At 49.1% G+C, this 18,772-nt stretch overlaps 1 protein-coding gene across 3 annotated transcripts in view; it reads right to left on the bottom strand.

Annotated features, from left to right (window-relative positions):
- The window catches only part of CUNH1orf35 (chromosome unknown C1orf35 homolog), a 58,629-nt gene extending 42,886 nt beyond the window's left edge, over window positions 1-15,743 (bottom strand). Inside the window, exon 1 of one of the 3 annotated variants that reach the window (XM_073561022.1) lies at window positions 15,623-15,743. The gene's annotated coding sequence lies outside the window, so the exon portion shown is untranslated. Of the gene's footprint in view, window positions 1-15,341; window positions 15,591-15,622 lie in introns of those variants that run through there. The other 2 variants (XM_073561024.1, XM_073561023.1) reach the window with 2 other exon arrangements.
- Window positions 15,744-18,772: the final 3,029 nt, after the last annotated feature.

The raw sequence follows: 18,772 nt of genomic DNA, 5'->3' as shown, positions 1-18,772 counted from the left end.
ACCGATCAGGGAGCTTCAAACAAGCCATAGAGACCCTGAAAGACAAGGCATGCAAAACCTTCTTTGCCATCCGAAGGAAACTCTACGATCTAAAGCCACCAGTGAGGGTCCGGTTAAAAATCTTCGACTATCATCGCCCCAATCCTCCTGTATGGCAGCGAAGTCTGGGGTCCTCACACCTACCCAGACTGGTCAAGGTGGGATTCAAGCCCAACAGAAATATTCCACCTGGAATTCTGCAAGCACCTTCTCCAAGTCCATCTGAGCACCTACAACAGTGCTTGCCAGGCCGAGCTGGGCAGATTCCCTCTACACCTAACGGTTCTAAAGAGGGCACTGTCATTCCGGGCTCACCTACGTAGGAGCAATCCAAGCTCCCATCACCATAAAGCCCTGACACATGTAGGGGAAACAGAAAAACCAGGACCCTCAGAACAGCTCATCCAAACCCAACCTGACCAGAACACCAATCACAACAACCTGACAAAAGCTGGAATCAGAAAGATGGTAGACGAAGGCCAGGAGAGGTACGTAAGTGACTGGAAGAACGACATCATCAGCTCTGACCATGCTCAGCTCAGAAACTGACCATGTACCAGAGTCTACAGAGAGACTACAGACTGGCCCCATACCTGGAGAAACTCCCGGACCGCAAAGACCGCAAGATCCTGAGCCGGTATAGACTCAGTGCCCACAGTCTGGCCATCGAATCCAGGCCGACACAGGCAGAGCTACAAGCCCAGGGAGGAAAGACTGTGCCAACACTGTGACCATGAGGCCCTGGAGGATGAGACCCACTTCCTGCTACACTGCTCCAAATACTCAGCAGTGAGGGACACTCACTTCAGGAGACTCTCACATCTCTTCCCGGATTTCACCACCATGAAGGAGGAAGAGAAAACATATATCCTGCTGGGGGAAGAAGAGAGAGCAGTGGAGATAGCAGCGCAATATGTGAGCGAATGTCATAGACTGCGAGAAAAAGAACTATGATATGCCATGGACTTCTATGGCCCCCACCCTGGATATGCCCCAACCCCCCCCATCCACCTTCCCTATGCCATGGACTTCCATTGCCTCATCCTGGATCTGCCCCCATCCACCTTCCCTATGCCATGGACTTTTATAGCCCCATCCACCTTTCCTACAGCCCCTATCCAACATCCCTACAGTCCCTATCCCTATTCCCTTCTGTACACTTGCTTTGGCAAAACTAATGTGTATTTAGTCCTGCCAATAAAGCTTCTTTGAATCTTGAATCTGCCTATGTGGAGTGCATTATACTATATTGAGTCTGCCCATGAGGAGTGCATTATACTATAGAGTTTGCCAATGGAGGGGTGCATTATACTATATAGAGTCTGCCTAAGGAGGGGTGCATTATACCATATAGAGTCTGCCTATGGAGGGGTGCATTATACTATATGGAGTCTGCTTATGGGAGGTGCATTATACTATAGAGTCAGCATTATACTAGTCTGCCTATGGGGGATGCATTATACTATATAGAGTCTGCCTAAGGAGGGGTGCATTATACTATATAGTCTGCCTATGGGGGGTGCATTATACTATATAGAGTCTGCCTAAGGAGGGGTGCATTATACTATATAGTCTGCCTATGGGGGATGCATTATACTATATAGAGTCTGCCTATGGAGGGGTGCATTATACAATAGTCTGCCTATGGAGGGGTGCATTATACTATATAGTATGCCTATGGGGGTGCATTATACTATATAGAGTCTGCCTATGGAGGAGTGCATTATACTATATAGTCTGCCAATGGAGGGGTGCATTATACTATATAGTTTGCCTATGGGGGGTGCATTATACTATATAGAATCCACATAGAAGAGAAGGTCGCACTCAACGAGTTACACAATTATTCAAAGGTTTATTGACACATGCAACACATGTCAGGCCGGGGGAGTGACAAAGGAGTGCAGAAAAAGACTGACAACGGCCATTTCGCGCTGTTTGAGCGCTTCAACGGGTCAAACGGTGGAAGGAAGTGACGAATTCATATAGTAATCACATCACCTAACGCCTCCTCCTTCCACAGCTGTTGTCTAAGTAACAATAGTGAATTTAAAACACGGAGGTACATTTGAACATACAAAAAACAATCAAAAACATGATTTACAAAGTAAGACAAGTCATCATCAGAAAAACTCTCATTGCAGACGAACAATGCATTATAGAAAATTAAGTACTCCTACGATCATATATACTCAATGGCTAGCATTAATAACTGAAAATAGTTATATATGATATGCAAAACTAACAAATCATGTGAACACCTCATCCGATGTCATTATTCTTATGTATTTCCAAAGAAATTCATTATATATATATAAATGTAAACTATTAACCTTAACCGGAGGAATACATTATCCAGTAGTAATAAATGACACAGCTGACGCTGAACAGATCCTTACTAACCCGGCACTGCTACATATGCATAAACCCAGATAATAAAATCAGAAATCCTGAGCCGTCTGTACAGACTGCAATCAGAAGCCGTCTATGACTCTATAAGTGCCGACATGTAGACTGCTCCGCCATAGCGAATTTAGCGTCTACGACCACAAAGATGAACACTCTTATAAAAAGAGGAAAGCAAAAGAAGCGATGGAAATCCTCCCAATAATCTTAAAGAATTATTTTACTCTCGATAATCTAGAAATGTCATTACCCGCCTTTTACAGAAAAATCGCCAGATCTATTGTATCGTTAAACCCAGTCGGACCCAACGCATTAGTATTCGTGACCCTCCTGGACTCCCGTCTCAGCCGAATCTTATTCCGGTTCCCTCCTTGCGGAGGCAATGCCACCTGCTCCGCTCCAGCAAAGGAGGGAACGCCAGGATCGCCTCCAGGCACAGTCTTTACCTGATTAAACGTGGAGCCCCCTTTGCCTGTTCTCATGGATCTAAAATGTTCCCTAAAGCGGATGTAAAGGGGGCGGATGGTTTTGCCTTTGTAAAAAAAGCGGCATGTGCAAAAGATCACAGACCCCACATGATCCGTCTTCCATGTGAGAACGGTGAGGGCCATCCTGCTGTCGTTTCCTACTATGATAGTTCATGTTTTTTCTTCACATGGATAGAGCACCCGTTCAGCAAGGGTTACAGGTGTCACACTGATAGCGGTTATAAGTGGCTTTGCGGGTATTTCTTTCTCAGGGACAGTGCCGGATGATTCTTTTTTCTTTGACTGACTATTGTTGAAACCTGTGAATAATTGTGTAACTCGTTGAGTGCGACCTTCTCTTCTATGTGGATTCCAAGGATTGTTTATGCCAAGGTCGGGCACCTGAGAATCCCAGATGTCAGCCTTCTGCATGCCGCACGCCACTTGAGTATCCACGGTAATAGCAGTGCCGTCCGTGTTTGTTTCTTTGATTTCACTTATACTATACAGAGTCTGCCAATGGGGAGTGCATTATATGAAAACTTAGGCAAGAAAGTGAAAGAACTGGGAGCGCAGGTGGTCTTCTCTTCCATCCTCCCAGTGGATGGCCATGGAACAAGGAGGTGGAATAAGATTCTGCAGGTGAACAACTGGCTACGTCGATGGTGCCGTCAGCAACGATTTGGATTTCTGGATCACGGAGTGAACTACTTATACGATGGACTACTTGCTAGAGATGGGGTGCACCTTACGAAGACTGGAAAGCATGTATTTGGAAGTCGCCTTGCTACACTTGTAAGGAGATCTTTAAACTAGAACAACATGGGAAGGGAAGCAAAAGACCAGAAAAAGCCATACACCTGACAAATGCTATTGAGAACTCTGCTATTAGAAGTGGAAAGGAAGAACAAAGACAAAAGAATCTAATTAATAAAAATATTGGAGAAAGAGAAACCAATCACAAACTAAAATGTTTCTATACTAATGCACAAAGCATGGGCAACAAACAAGGAGAATTGGAACTACTAACACAGGAAAAGAAATATGATGTCATTGGAATCACTGAAACTTGGTGGGACTATACACATGATTGGAATACAAGGCTAGAGGGATACAACTTATTTCCAAGAAACAGACTTGATAAACGAGGAGGGGGTGTCGCATTGTATGTTAGAAACGCGTATATCTGCACAGAGATTGAAGCTTCAGAGACTGGGAGTTCTGTGGAAACTGTGTGGGTAAGAATACAAGGACAGAACAATGGAAAGGACACCATTGTAGGCATTTACTACAGGCCGCCTGTGCAAGCTGAAGATATGGATGAACTCTTTATGCATCAGATGGCCAAGTTCTCCAAAAAATATGACATAGTTGTCATGGGAGATTTCAACTATCCAGACATTTGTTGGGAATCTCTCTCAGGCAAAACTAACAGGTCAAGGAAATTCTTATCCTCTCTTGCTGACAAATTATCTTCCAAAAGGTAAAGGAGAAAGCAAGGGGAACTGCTACCTTGGATCTAATCCTTATAAACAGGGAGGAAATGGTTGAGGAGGTAAAAGTGGCTGGGACCCTAGGAGGTAGCGATCATGCTATTTTAGAATTTTGGATAACTAGAGGCGGAAGACCTGTGAAGACTCAGACGTCAAGGTTAGATTTCAGAAAGGCAGATTTTAAGGGATTCAGAAAGAGAATTGGAGGGATCCAATGGCTGGATATCCTTAAGGACAAAAATGTCCAGGAAGGATGGGAAATCTTGAAAAATGAAATTCTCAAAGCACAGTTGTTAACAATTCCGAAACGAGGGAAGAATAGGAAGCATTTAAGGAAGCCAGGATGGATGAACACAGAACTTAAGCACATGCTAAAAAGGAAGAAAGAAATGTTTGTAAAATGGAAAGAGGGAGGCATATCTAAAGAAGAATATAATGCTGTCTGCAGAACCTGCAGGGCACAAATCAGATTATCTAAAGCTGACAATGAATTGAGGCTTGCAAGAGATGTCAAAAGCAATAATAAAGGATTTTGGGGATATGTCAAAAGTGAAAGAAAAATCAAAGATGCTATAGGATTTTGACAGGATGAAAATGATGAAATGGTAAGACAGGATGTTGAGAAGGCTGAACTTTTAAATTCCTATTTTGCATCTGTTTTCTCTCAGAAAGGAAATGTAACATCAACTGTTCTTCACTGTCCTATTAAGTGAATAGAAGAATCCAGGATATCTATAAACAGAAAGATAGTGAGGAAACACTTAGCTAACCTAAATGAATTCAAGTCTCCAGGTCCAGATGAATTACACCCCAGAATACTGAAGGAGATAGCAGAAGAAATTTTTGAACCACTCTCCATAATCTTTGAAAATTCTTGGAGAACAGGAGAAGTCCCAGAAGACTGGAGAAGAGCAAATGTTGTTCCTATCTTCAAAAAGGGGAAGAAGGCGGACCCAGGCAACTATAGGTCGGTGACTCTGACTTCTATACCAGGAAAGATCTTTGAACAAATTATTAAACATGTATGTAAGTACCTGGATATGAATTAAGTGATTAAACAGAGTCAGCATGGGTTTGTAACTAATAAGTCATGTCAGACTAACTTAATTTCCTTCTATGACAGAATCACTGATTGGGTGGATCAGGGAAATGCTGTTGATATAGTATATCTTGACTTGGGTATATTAATAGATCACAGACTGAATATGAGTCAGCAGTGTGATGCAGCAGCAAAAAAGGCAAATGCAATTCTAGGATGTATTAACAGAATCATACAGTCTAGATCGCGTGAAGTCATTATTGCCGTCTACTCCTCTTTGGTCAGACCTCATCTGGAATACTGTGTCCAGTTTTGGGCGCCACATTTTAAAAAAGACATCAACAAACTGGAGCAAGTTCAGAAAAGAGCGACCAGAATGGTGACCGGTTTGCAAACCCTGTCTTATGAGGAAAGGTTGCAGGATTTGGGAATGTTTAGCTTGCAGAAGAGAAGACTGAGAGGAGACTTAATAGCTGTCTACAAATATCTAAAGGGCTGTCACATTGTAGAAGGATGATTATTATTATTATTATTTATATAGCACCATTGATTCCATGGTGCTGTACATGAGAAGGGGTTACATACAAATTACAGATATCACTTACAGTAAACAAACTAACAATCACAGACTGATACAGAGGGGAGAGGACCCTGCCCTTTCGGGCTTACATGCTACAGGATGGTGGGTTGCAGCAGTTTCGGTGTTGGTTGAGGTGATATCTCCGGTAGTGGTGAGAGAGAAGGAGGTAGCGGGGTCATTGCAGGCTGTAGGGTTTCTTGAAGAGGTGGGTTTTCAGGTTCCGTCTGAAGGATCCAAATGTGGTTGATAGTCGGACTTGTTGGGGCAGGGAATTCCAGAGGATGGGGGCAATTCAGGAGAAGTTTTGGAGGCGGTTGGATCAGGAGCGAATAAGTGTGGAGGAGAGAAGGAGGTCTTGGGAGGACCGGAGATTACGTGAGGGACGGTATCGGGAGAATAGTTCAGAGACATATAGGGGAGACAGGTTATTGATGGCCTTGTAGGTCAGTATTAGTAATTTCAACTGGATACACTGAGGGAATGGGAGCCAGTGAAGAGATTTGCAGAGGGGAGAAGTGGAGGAGTAGCGAGGAGAGAGATCAATTAGTCGGGCAGCAGAGTTAAGGATGGACTGGAGAGGTGCGAGGGTGTTAGCAGGGAGGCCACAGAAAAGGATGTTGCAGTAGTCGAGGCGGGAGATGATGAGGGTGTGCACAAGCATTTTAGTAGATTGAGGGTTGAGGAAAGAACAGATTTTGGAAATATTTTTGAGCTGGAGGCGACAGGAGGTAGAAAGAGCTTGGATGTGCAGTTTGAAGGACAGGGCAGAGTCAAGGGATACTCCGAGGCAGCGGACCTCCAGTACTGGGGAAAGCGTGATGTCATTAATTGTTATAGCTAGATCGGGTAAGGAAGATCTGTGGGATGGGGGAAAGATGATGAGTTCAGATTTGTCCATATTGAGTTTGAGGAAGCGAGAGAAGGAGGAGGATATGGCTGATAGAAACTCCGGGATTCTGGACAGCAGAGAGGTGACGTCTAGGCCAGAGAGGTAGATCTGAGTGTCATCAGCATAAAGGTGGTACTGGAATCCATGGGACTTTATCAGTTGCCCCAGACCAAGTGAATAGATTGAGAAGAGTAGGGGTCTTAAAACAGAGCCTTGGGGGACTCCAACAGAGAGGAGGTGGGATGAGGAGGTAGTGTGGGACTGGGAGACGCTGAATGTGCAGTTGGAAAGGTATGAGGAGATCCAGGATAGGGCAAGGCCTTTGATGCCAAAGGAGGAGAGGATCTGTAGTAGGAGACAGTGGTCAAGTGTGTCGAATGCAGAGGACAGGTCTAGAAGCAGGAGTATAGAGTATTGTCCATTTGATTTGGCTGTAAGTAGGTCGTTAGTAATTTTGGTCAGGGCTGTCTCAGTGGAGTGATGGGGGCGGAAACCAGATTGTAGATTGTCAAAGAGCAAGTTAGATGAGAGGTGGGAGGAAAGTTCAGCGTGGACGTGCAGCTCCAGGAGTTTGGAAGTGAATGGGAGCAACGATATTGGGCGATAGCTGGACATGGCGGTTGGGTCGAGGGTTGGCTTTTTAAGGATAGGCGTGATTGTGGCATGTTTGAAAGCAGAAAGGAAGGTACCAGACGTTAGTGATAGGTTGAAAAGGTGGGTTAGGGATGGGATAAGTGTGGTGGTAAGGTTGGGGAGGAGGTGGGATGGGGTCAAGTGCACAGGTTGTGAGGTGCGATTTGGAGAAGAGGCGATTAAGCTCCCCTTCAGTGATGTTGGAGTGAGGTTATGGGGTTTGGGCATTGGTCTGGTATACAAAGGGGTTGAGGTGGTTGAGTGATGAAGACTTGCCTTGTTTGGTCAATCTTATTTTTGAAGTGTGTGGCAAAGTCCTCAGCAGAGATGAGGGAGGTTGGAGGAGGCAGTGGTGGGCGGAGGAGGGAGTTAAAAGTTTTGAATAACTGTTTGGGGTTGTAGGATAAGGAAGATACGAGGGTTGTGAAGTAGGCCTGTTTAGCAGAGGTGAGGGCAGATTTGAAATCGAGTGCTGCCTGTTTGAATGCAGTATAATCATCTTGCAAATTTCTTTTCTTCCAGCGCCGCTCTGCAATCCTGGACACTTACCGGAGCTTTTTAGTGGTGTTATTATGCCATGGTTGTCTGTTGGTACGTCACACTCTGCCATGAACGAGAGGGGAGACCGCGTCAATAGCTGATGTGAGAGTGGCATTGTAGAAAGCAGTGGCACTGTCTGTGTCTTGGAGTGAGGATATGGATGCCAGTGGTAGAATAGTCAGAGAGTGTGGGTGTCTAGGAGTGCGAGGTTTCTGCGGGGGTGCACGTGTTGCTGGATATGGGTGCCAGGAGAGGACAGGGATGAGAAAGTGAGTAGATGGTGGTCAGAGAGAGGGAGAGGGGAGTTCGTGAAGTTAGAAAGAGAACAGAGACGGGTGAAGACCAGGTCTAATGTGTGTCCGTCTGTGTGGGTGGCTGAAGAGGACCACTGAGTAAGTCCAAAGGATGATGTAAGGGACAGGAGTTTGGAGGCTGCTGGCTGAAGGTTATCAGTGGGGATGTTAGTCACCCATGATGATAGTGGGGATGTCAGCATTCGACACTGGATCATCAGCTCCTCCTCACTATGCTCCGTTCCATTGGCCTCAAGGATACTGTTCTCTCCTGGTTCTCCTATCTCTCTGACCGCTCCTTTACTGTATCTTTTGCCGGTTCCTCCTCCTCTCACCTTCCCTTTACTGTTGGGGTTCCTCAAGGATCGGTTCTAGGCCCCCTCCTCTTCTCCTTGTACACTGCCCCTATTGGTCAAACAATCAGTAGATTTGGTTTCCAGTACCATCTCTATGCTGATGACACCCAATTATACGCTTCTTCTCCTGACATCACGCCAGCCTTTTTGGAAACCACCGGCGATTGTCTAAACGCTGTGTCTAATATCATGTCCTCACTATATCTGAAACTGAACCTGTCATAGACTGAACTCCTTGTGTTTCCTCCCTCTACTAATGTACCTATACCTGACATTGACATTTCTGTGTGTGGTTCCACTATTACTACTCAGCAACATGCCCGCTGTCTTGGGGTCATACGTGACTCCGAGCTTTCCTTTGCCCCCCATATCCGATCACTGGCTCGCTCTTGTCATCTGCACCTCAAAAACATTTCTTTAACTCAACCTTTTCTTACTTTTGACTCCGCAAAAACTCTTACTGTTTCTCTTATTCATTCTCGTCTGGACTATTGAAACTCTCTTCTAATCGGTCTCCCTCTTGCCAAACTCTCCCCTCTCCAAGCTGTCCTGAATGCTGCAGCCAGGATCATATTCCTCACCAATCGTTACACCGATGCCTCTACCTTGTGCCAGTCATTACACTGGCTACCCATCCACTCCAGAATTCAGTATAAACTTATTATCCTCACCCACAAAGCCCTCCATGGCTCAGCACTACCTTACATCTCCTCCCTTGTTTCAGTATACCACCCTACCTGCGCCCTCCGTTCTGCTGATGACCTGAGGTTAGTATCCTCAATAGTCAGAACCTCCCACTCCCGTCTCCAAGACTTTACACGTGCTGCGCCAATTCTTTGGAATGCTCTTCCCAGGTCAATACGATTAGTTCCCAATCCCCACAATTTTAAGCGTGCCCTGAAAACGCATTTATTCAGACTGGCCTACCGCCTCAACACATTAACCTAATCTATCCCGGTGTGGCACAGCCAAAAGTTTTACCATAACCAGGTTCCCCGCATCATGTTCCCACATGCTTTATGCATCCATTAGCCCTCTGTGTCTGTACTGTTACACACTTAACATTATGGCTGGTCCATACAATCAGGGCAACTGTTACCACCCACCTTTCGTGTCTACCTCTTTCCTCATAGACTGTAAGCTTGCGAGCAGGGCCCTCACTCCTCTTGGTATCTGTTATGATCTATGTGATTATTGTTATGCTGTAATGTCTATTGTCTGTACAAATCCCCTCTGAAATGAAAAGTGCTGCGGAATATGTCGGCGCTATAGAAATAAAATTTATTAATTAATTATTATTATGTCAGTTGAAATAAAGTGAAGAAGCCAGGTAGAGAATTGGTCAATGAAGGCAGTGGTCAGGCCTGGAGTTCGGTATATGACGGCCACTTGGAGGTTGGAGGGAGAGTAGATGTGGACAGAGTGGACTTCAAAATAGGGGAGGATTAGGGAGGGAAGAGGTGGGATTGGGTTAAAGGTGCAGTTGGAAGAAAGGAGAAGACCCACTCCTCCATCGTGTCTTTTTCCAGGGCGAGGAGTGTGGGTGAAGTGAATGCCACCATAACAAAGCGCGGCAGGGGAGGGCGGTGTCAGAGGGTGTCAGCCAGGTTTCTGTGAGGCCGAGGAAGGCAAGATTGCGAGAGAAAAATTGGTCATGAGTTACATGGAGCTTATTGCAGATGGAGCGAGCATTCCAGAGTGCTCTGGAGAGAGGGAGCAGGGGGTGGGCGTCAATGGCACGAGTTTTACGTTGGAAAGATTGCGGTAGTTAATATTAGATAGGGAGCGGTAGGAAGGGGAAGCAATGGGGGGTTATGAGCTGTGGGGGTCCAGGATTGGGCGATATGTCGCCAGCAGTGAGGAGAAGCAGAGAAAGGGAGAGCAGATGGGAGGAGGAGAGTGGGCAGCTTGTTTTATGTTTCATTAGGACAGATTTGAGGTTGAGGAGCAGTTCAGCAGAGGAGGTCAGGTGGGGAGGAAAGAGGGAAGGGGAGATGATTATTTGGTTTGAGGGTGCTGGTGTTTGGGGATAGCGAAGGAGAGTGAGGAGTAATGGAGCAAACACTGTGAGGGCATATTTTAACATGGTGAAGGAGTAGGAGGGTGAATAGAAAAGCTAGGTCCAAGTAATAAGAAGTGCTTACTCAGTAGACATACCCAAAAGAGACAGGTACATAGTGTGGGGTCCTGACTCCTGCCGTGACTAACTGCCGTTGTAATAACTGCATCGTCAAGATACTTTTGCTGCAGGGAGACACGTGCCAGACCCCCCTTAGGAGGCATCTGAATATATAGGACTGAGAAGAGGATCAGGTGAGAGGGATTGTGGGAACTGATTTGGGATAAATTGGCTAGCACACCAGGGGAGGTAACACAATCAAAGGCGCAGGGCCTGGCTACATCCATATGCTAGTAACACCTTGCACCTGATAACATCTCTACTGGCCCCAGCATGGATATACAGCAGTAAAGGGCATGTCACATTAAGCGATATCTCTGTGTCTGATACTTACCTACGACCGGCTCCCCCGCTGGTTATCGCTGATCGCGCGAGAACGTCCAGGACCGCTTCTCGTCATCAGCTTCCTGTGGAGAGACGAGCGTGGAGCCGGGTGGGAGGAAGCAGGATCGCCTGGTCTGACAGGTAAGTAGCGACCCCCGACCCCTGCTATGTCGCTGGTGAGATCTGCCTGTGTGGCAGCTCACTAGCGACCAATTGGCGATGCACCAGCGATCCTGACCGCGTCATATCTCTGGTCGGGATCGCTGGTACATCGCTAAGTGTGACAGTACCTTAAGGCTAGTTTCACACTAGTGTATTTTCCACGCAGCGCTCGGCGCCGCTAAGCCCCGCCCCATCCGGTCATCGCCGCCTACTATCGCACACAGCTGCATGCGATCTGCACACCCTATCTTTACCATAGGGTGCGCAGACCGTGCGCTGGCTATGTGCTAGTAGGATTTTAGCGTGCGCTGTGCACTTCTGAAGGCGCGCCGGTGTGCGCCGGACGCACCATGTTGCATTTTGGCGCACCTTTAGCGGCGCCGAGCGCTGCGTGGAATAAACACTAGTGTGAAACTAGCCTGAGTATTGAGTACAATGCAACAGATGAATCTAGCAAACACTCAGCAGGCGCTGCTCTAGACCATTACCGGAAAGGTGACAGTAGAAGGATCAGCTTTATTCTCATTTGCACAAGGAAAGACTAGAAGCAATAGGATGAAACTGAATGCAACAAACTAAAATGTTTCTATACTAATGCACAAAGCATGGGCAACAAACAAGGAGAATTGGAACTACTAACACAGGAACAGAAATATGATGTAATTGGAATCACTGAAACTTGGTGGGACAATACACATGATTGGAATACAAGACTAGAAGGATACAACTTATTTGCAAGAAACAGACTTGATAAACGAGGAGGAGGTGTCGCATTGTATGTTAGAAACGCGTATATCTGCACAGAGATTGAAGCTTCAGAGACTGGGAGTTCTGTGGAAACTGTTTGGGTAAGAATACAAGGACAGAACAATGGAAAGGACACCATTGTAGGCATTTACTACAGGCCGCCTGTGCAAGCCGAAGATATAGATGAACTCTTTATGCATCAGATGGCCAAGTTCTCCAAAAAATATGACATAGTTGTCATGGGAGATTTCAACTATCCAGACATTTGTTGGGAATCTCTCTCAGGCAAAATTAACAGGTCAAGGAAATTCTTATCCTCTCTTGCTGACAACTTTATCTTCCAAAAGGTAAGGGAGAAAACAAGGGGAACTGCTACCTTGGATCTAATCCTTATAAACAGGGAGGAAATGGTTGAGGAGGTAAAAGTGGCTGGGACCCTAGGAGGTAGCGACCATGCTATTTTAGAATTTTGGATAACTAGAGGCGGAAGACCTGTGAAGACTCAGACATCAAGGTTAGATTTCAGAAAGGCTGATTTTAAGGGATTCAGAAAGAGAATTGGAGGGATCCAATGGCTGGATATCCTTAAAGACAAAAATGTCCAGGAAGGATGGGAAATCTTGAAAAATGAAATTCTCAAAGCACAGTTGTTAACAATTCCGAAAAGAGGGAAGAATAGGAAGCATTTAAGGAAACCAGGATGGATGAACACAGAACTTAAGCACATGCTAAAAAGGAAGAAAAAAATGTTTATAAAATGGAAAGAGGGAGGCATATCTAAAGAAGAATATAATGCTGTCTGCAGAACCTGCAGGGCACAAAACCGATTTAACTAAAGCTGAAAATGAACTGAGGCTTGCAAGAGATGTCAAAAGCAATAATAAAGGATTTTGGGGATATGTCAAAAGTAAAAGAAAAGTCAAAGATGCTATAGGATTTTTGCAGGATGAAAATGATGAAATGGTAAGACAGGATGTTGAGAAGGCCGAACTTTTAAATTCCTATTTTGCATCTGTTTTCTCTCAGAAAGGAAATGCAACAACAACTGTTATTCACTGTCCTATTAAGGGAATAGAAGAATCCAGGATATCTATAAACAGAAAGATAGTGAGGAAACACTTAGCTAACCTAAATGAATTCAAGTCTCCAGGTCCAGATGAATTACACCCCAGAGTACTGAAGGAGATAGCAGAAGAAATTTTTGAACCCCTCTCCATAATCTTTGAAAATTCTTGGAGAACAGGAGAAGTGCCAGAAGACTGGAGAAGAGCAAATGTTGTTCCTATCTTCAAAAAGGGGAAGAAGGTGGACCCAGGCAACTATAGGCCGGTGAGTCTGACTTCTATACCAGGAAAGATCTTTGAACAAATTATTAAACAACATGTATGTCAATACCTGGATAAGAATGAAGTGATTAAACAGAGTCAGAATGGGTTTGTAACTAATAAGTCATGTCAGACTAACTTAATTTCCTTCTATGACGGTATCACTGATTGGGTGGATCAAGGAAATGCTGTAGATATAGTATATCTTGACTTCAGCAAAGCATTTGACAAAGTCTCTCATACAATCCTTATTGAAAAAATGACTAAGTATGGAATGGACAAGGCAACTGTTAGGTGGATTCATAACTGGCTTAGTGATCGGACCCAAAGAGTGGTCGTAAATGGCTGCACATCCAGTTGGAAGAATGTTTCAAGTGGGGTACCACAGGGCTCTGTCCTGGGCCCTGTATTGTTCAACATCTTTATCAACGATTTAGATGAAGGGATTGAGGGTAAACTGATTAAATTTGCAGATGACACAAATCTAGGAGGGATAGCTAATACTAGAGAAGAGAGAGAGAGGATTCAAAAAGATTTAAATAAACTGGAGAAGTGGGCAGCAACTAACAGAATGGTTTTTAACAGGGAGAAATGCAAAGTACTACATCTGGGCAATAAAAATGAAAAAAGCATATATAGAATGGGAGGAATAGGGCTAAGTGACAGCACATGTGAAAAAGACTTGGGTATACTAATAGATCACAGACTGAATATGAGTCAACAGTGTGATGCAGCAGCAAAAAAGGCAAATGCAATTCTAGGATGTATTAACAGAAGCATACAGTCTAGATCACGTGAAGTCATTATTTCCCTCTACTCCTCTTTGGTCAGACCTCATCTGGAATATTGTGTCCAGTTTTGGGCACCACATTTTAAAAAAGACATCAACAAACTGGAGCAAGTTCAGAAAAGAGCGACCAGAATGGTGATCAGTCTGCAAACCCTGTCTTATGAGGAAAGGTTGCAGGATTTGGGATTGTTTAGTTTGCAAAAGAGAAGACTGAGAGGAGACTTAATAGCTGTCTACAAATATCTAAAGGGCTGTCACATTGTAGAAGGATCAACTTTATTCTCATTTGCACAAGGAAAGACTAGAAGCAATGGGATGAAACTGAATGGGAAGAGACACAGATTAGATATTAGAAAAAACTTTTTGACAGTTAGAGTGATCAATGAGTGGAACAAGCTGCCACGAGAAGTGGTGAGTTCTCCTTCAATGGAAGTCTTCAAACAGAGGCTGGACAGACATCTGACTGGGATGATTTAGCGAATCCTGCTTTGAGCAGGGGGTTGGACCAGATGGCCCAGGAGGTCCCTTCCAACACTACAATTCTATGATTCTATGAATGGGAGGAGACACAGATTAGATATTAGATGGGTGACAGTGCGGGTGATCAATGAGTGGAACAGGCTGCCACGGGAAGTGGTGAGTTCTCCTTCAATGGAAGTCTTCACACACAGGCTGGACAGACATCTGTTTATATGGCGCCATTAATTCCGCAGCGCAGCAGACATTGTCATCACTGTCCCCGTTGGGGCTCACAATCTACATTCCCCATCAGTCTGTAGAATGTGGGAGGAAACCGGAGAACCCGGAGGAAACCCATGAAACACGGGGAGAACATACAAACTCCTTGCAGATGTTGTTCCTCGTGGGCAGGACCCCAGCGCTGACCACTGCGCCGCCCTCACCGTCCCTGGACATCCCTTCCAGCTCTGCCATTCTATGACAAGGAGCGCTGCAGAGTGAAGCGTGGCGAGGCATGGCGGTGGATGGGGTCACAGTCCAGCAGACCCCCAGTAACAGTCCTTGGACATTATGGGTCAGTGACGTATGCAGTAACACCAGGGGCTGCTTCACCCTCTTACTTTGCACTGCAGCGCTGCTCCAGCTGTGACGTAATAAATAGAAAGTGGCGCCCGGCAGAGGGAGGAGTCAGGCACAACGCTCCATACAACAACCAATAAGACTCGGGCTTACACGTGACCCAGGCACAGCAGAAAATGAAAGAAGCGCGCTGATTGGTTGCTATGGGTGACAGCTCTGCCTTCTCCCTGACCCCGAGGAGACTGACACCCGATAGTAAAATGACCGGGAGCTCGGAGGCTCCGCCACACACAGCGTCAGCCACTGCTCCAGCTCTACTCACTCAGATTTCCCGGGTCCGGCCCACACACTGCGCTGCACTCTCACTTCCGGCTGCTGACAGGAAAAGGAGGAGCTATCTGATCACGTGACAGGAAATGCAACTCATGAGCGACGCCATTATCATTGTGGGCAAGTTTTTTTGTGTCTGACCTGAGACCCTGAATGGAGTGTGACCCCCCCCCCCCCCCGTGTGAGGAGAGGGCGGTTATATCCCCCCCCCCGTGTGAGGAGAGGGCGGTTATATCCCCCCCCGTGTGAGGAGAGGGCGGTTATATCCCCCCCCCGTGTGAGGAGAGGGCGGTTATATCCCCCCCCCCGTGTGAGGAGAGGGCGGTTATATCCCCCCCCCGTGTGAGGAGAGGGCGGTTATATCCCCCCCCCCGTGTGAGGAGCGGGCGGTTATATCCCCCCCCCGTGTGAGGAGAGGGCGGTTATATCCCCCCGTGTGAGGAGAGGGCGGTTATATCCCCCCCGTGTGAGGAGAGGGCGGTTATATCCCCCCCGTGTGAGGAGAGGGCGGTTATATCCCCCCCCGTGTGAGGAGCGGGCGGTTATATCCCCCCCGTGTGAGGAGCGGGCGGTTATATCCCCCCCGTGTGAGGAGAGGGCGGTTATATCCCCCCCCGTGTGAGGAGAGGGCGGTTATATCCCCCCCCCGTGTGAGGAGAGGGCGGTTATATCCCCCCCCCGTGTGAGGAGAGGGCGGTTATATCCCCCCCCCGTGTGAGGAGAGGGCGGTTATATCCCCCCCCGTGTGAGGAGAGGGCGGTTATATCCCCCCCGTGTGAGGAGAGGGCGGTTATATCCCCCCCCGTGTGAGGAGAGGGCGGTTATATCCCCCCCCGTGTGAGGAGAGGGCGGTTATATCCCCCCCCCGTGTGAGGAGAGGGCGGTTATATCCCCCCCCCGTGTGAGGAGAGGGCGGTTATATCCCCCCCCGTGTGAGGAGAGGGCGGTTATATCCCCCCCCCCGTGTGAGGAGAGGGCGGTTATATCCCCCCCCGTGTGAGGAGAGGGCGGTTATATCCCCCCCCGTGTGAGGAGAGGGCGGTTATATCCCCCCCCGTGTGAGGAGAGGGCGGTTATATCCCCCCCGTGTGAGGAGAGGGCGGTTATATCCCCCCCCGTGTGAGGAGAGGGCGGTTATATCCCCCCCGTGTGAGGAGAGGGCGGTTATATCCCCCCCGTGTGAGGAGAGGGCGGTTATATCCCCCCCGTGTGAGGAGAGGGCGGTTATATCCCCCCCGTGTGAGGAGCGGGCGGTTATATCCCCCCCGTGTGAGGAGAGGGCGGTTATATCCCCCCCGTGTGAGGAGCGGGCGGTTATATCCCCCCCCGTGTGAGGAGAGGGCGGTTATATCCCCCCCCGTGTGAGGAGAGGGCGGTTATATCCCCCCCCGTGTGAGGAGAGGGCGGTTATATCCCCCCCGTGTGAGGAGAGGGCGGTTATATCCCCCCCGTGTGAGGAGCGGGCGGTTATATCCCCCCGTGTGAGGAGCGGGCGGTTATATCCCCCCCGTGTGAGGAGAGGGCGGTTATATCCCCCCGCGCGTGAGGAGAGGGCGGTTATATCCCCCCCCGCGCGTGAGGAGAGGGCGGTTATATCCCCCCCCCCGCGCGTGAGGAGAGGGCGGTTATATCCCCCCCCCCCGCGTGTGAGGAGAGGGCGGTTATATTCCCCCCCCCCCGCGTGTGAGGAGAGGGCGGTTATATCCCCCCCCCCCCCGCGTGTGAGGAGAGGGCGGTTATATCCCCCCCCCCCCGCGCGTGAGGAGAGGGCGGTTATATCCCCCCCCCCCCCCCCCGCGCGTGAGGAGCGGGCGGTTATATCCCCCCCCCCCCCCCCCCGCGCGTGAGGAGCGGGCGGTTATATCCCCCCCCCCCCGCGCGTGAGGAGCGGGTGGTTATATCCCCCCCCGCGCGTGAGGAGCGGGCGGTTATATCCCCCCCCCCCGCGCGTGAGGAGCGGGCGGTTATATCCCCCCCGTGTGAGGAGAAGGCGGTTATATCCCCCCCCCCGTGTGAGGAGAGGGCGGTTATATCCCCCCCCGTGTGAGGAGAGGGCGGTTATATCCCCCCCCCGTGTGAGGAGAGGGCGGTTATATCCCCCCCCCGTGTGAGGAGAGGGCGGTTATATCCCCCCCCGTGTGAGGAGAGGGCGGTTATATCCCCCCCGTGTGAGGAGAGGGCGGTTATATCCCCCCCCGTGTGAGGAGAGGGCGGTTATATCCCCCCCCGTGTGAGGAGAGGGCGGTTATATCCCCCCCGTGTGAGGAGAGGGCGGTTATATCCCCCCGTGTGAGGAGCGGGCGGTTATATCCCCCCGTGTGAGGAGCGGGCGGTTATATCCCCCCCGTGTGAGGAGAGGGCGGTTATATCCCCCCCGTGTGAGGAGAGGGCGGTTATATCCCCCCCCCCGCGCGTGAGGAGAGGGCGGTTATATCCCCCCCCCCCGCGCGTGAGGAGAGGGCGGTTATATCCCCCCCCCGCGCGTGAGGAGAGGGCGGTTATATCCCCCCCCCGCGTGTGAGGAGAGGGCGGTTATATCCCCCCCCCCGCGTGTGAGGAGAGGGCGGTTATCCCCCCCCCCCCCCCGCGCGTGAGGAGAGGGCGGTTATATCCCCCCCCCCCCCCCCCGCGCGTGAGGAGAGGGCGGTTATATCCCCCCCCCCCCGTGTGAGGAGAGGGCGGTTATATCCCCCCCCCGCGCGTGAGGAGAGGGCGGTTATATCCCCCCCCCGCGCGTGAGGAGAGGGCGGTTATATCCCCCCCCCGCGCGTGAGGAGAGGGCGGTTATATCCCCCCCCGCGCGTGAGGAGAGGGCGGTTATATCCCCCCCCCCGCGCGTGAGGAGAGGGCGGTTATATCCCCCCCCCCCCCGCGCGTGAGGAGAGGGCGGTTATATCCCCCCCCCCCGCGCGTGAGGAGAGGGCGGTTATATCCCCCCCCCCGCGCGTGAGGAGAGGGCGGTTATATCCCCCCCCCCACGCGTGAGGAGAGGGCGGTTATATCCCCCCCCCCCCCCCCCCCCCCCGCGCGCGTGAGGAGAGGGCGGTTATATCCCCCCCCCCCCGCGCGTGAGGAGAGGGCGGTTATATCCCTCCCCCCCCGCGCGTGAGGAGAGGGCGGTTATATCCCCCCCCGCGCGTGA

Source organism: Dendrobates tinctorius, unplaced genomic scaffold (genome assembly GCF_039654945.1).
Source record: "Dendrobates tinctorius isolate UK_male_01 unplaced genomic scaffold, ASM3965494v1 ptg000311l, whole genome shotgun sequence".
In the NCBI taxonomy this organism is placed as follows: domain Eukaryota; kingdom Metazoa; phylum Chordata; class Amphibia; order Anura; family Dendrobatidae; genus Dendrobates; species Dendrobates tinctorius.
This window is presented reverse-complemented; position numbering and strand designations above follow the sequence as displayed.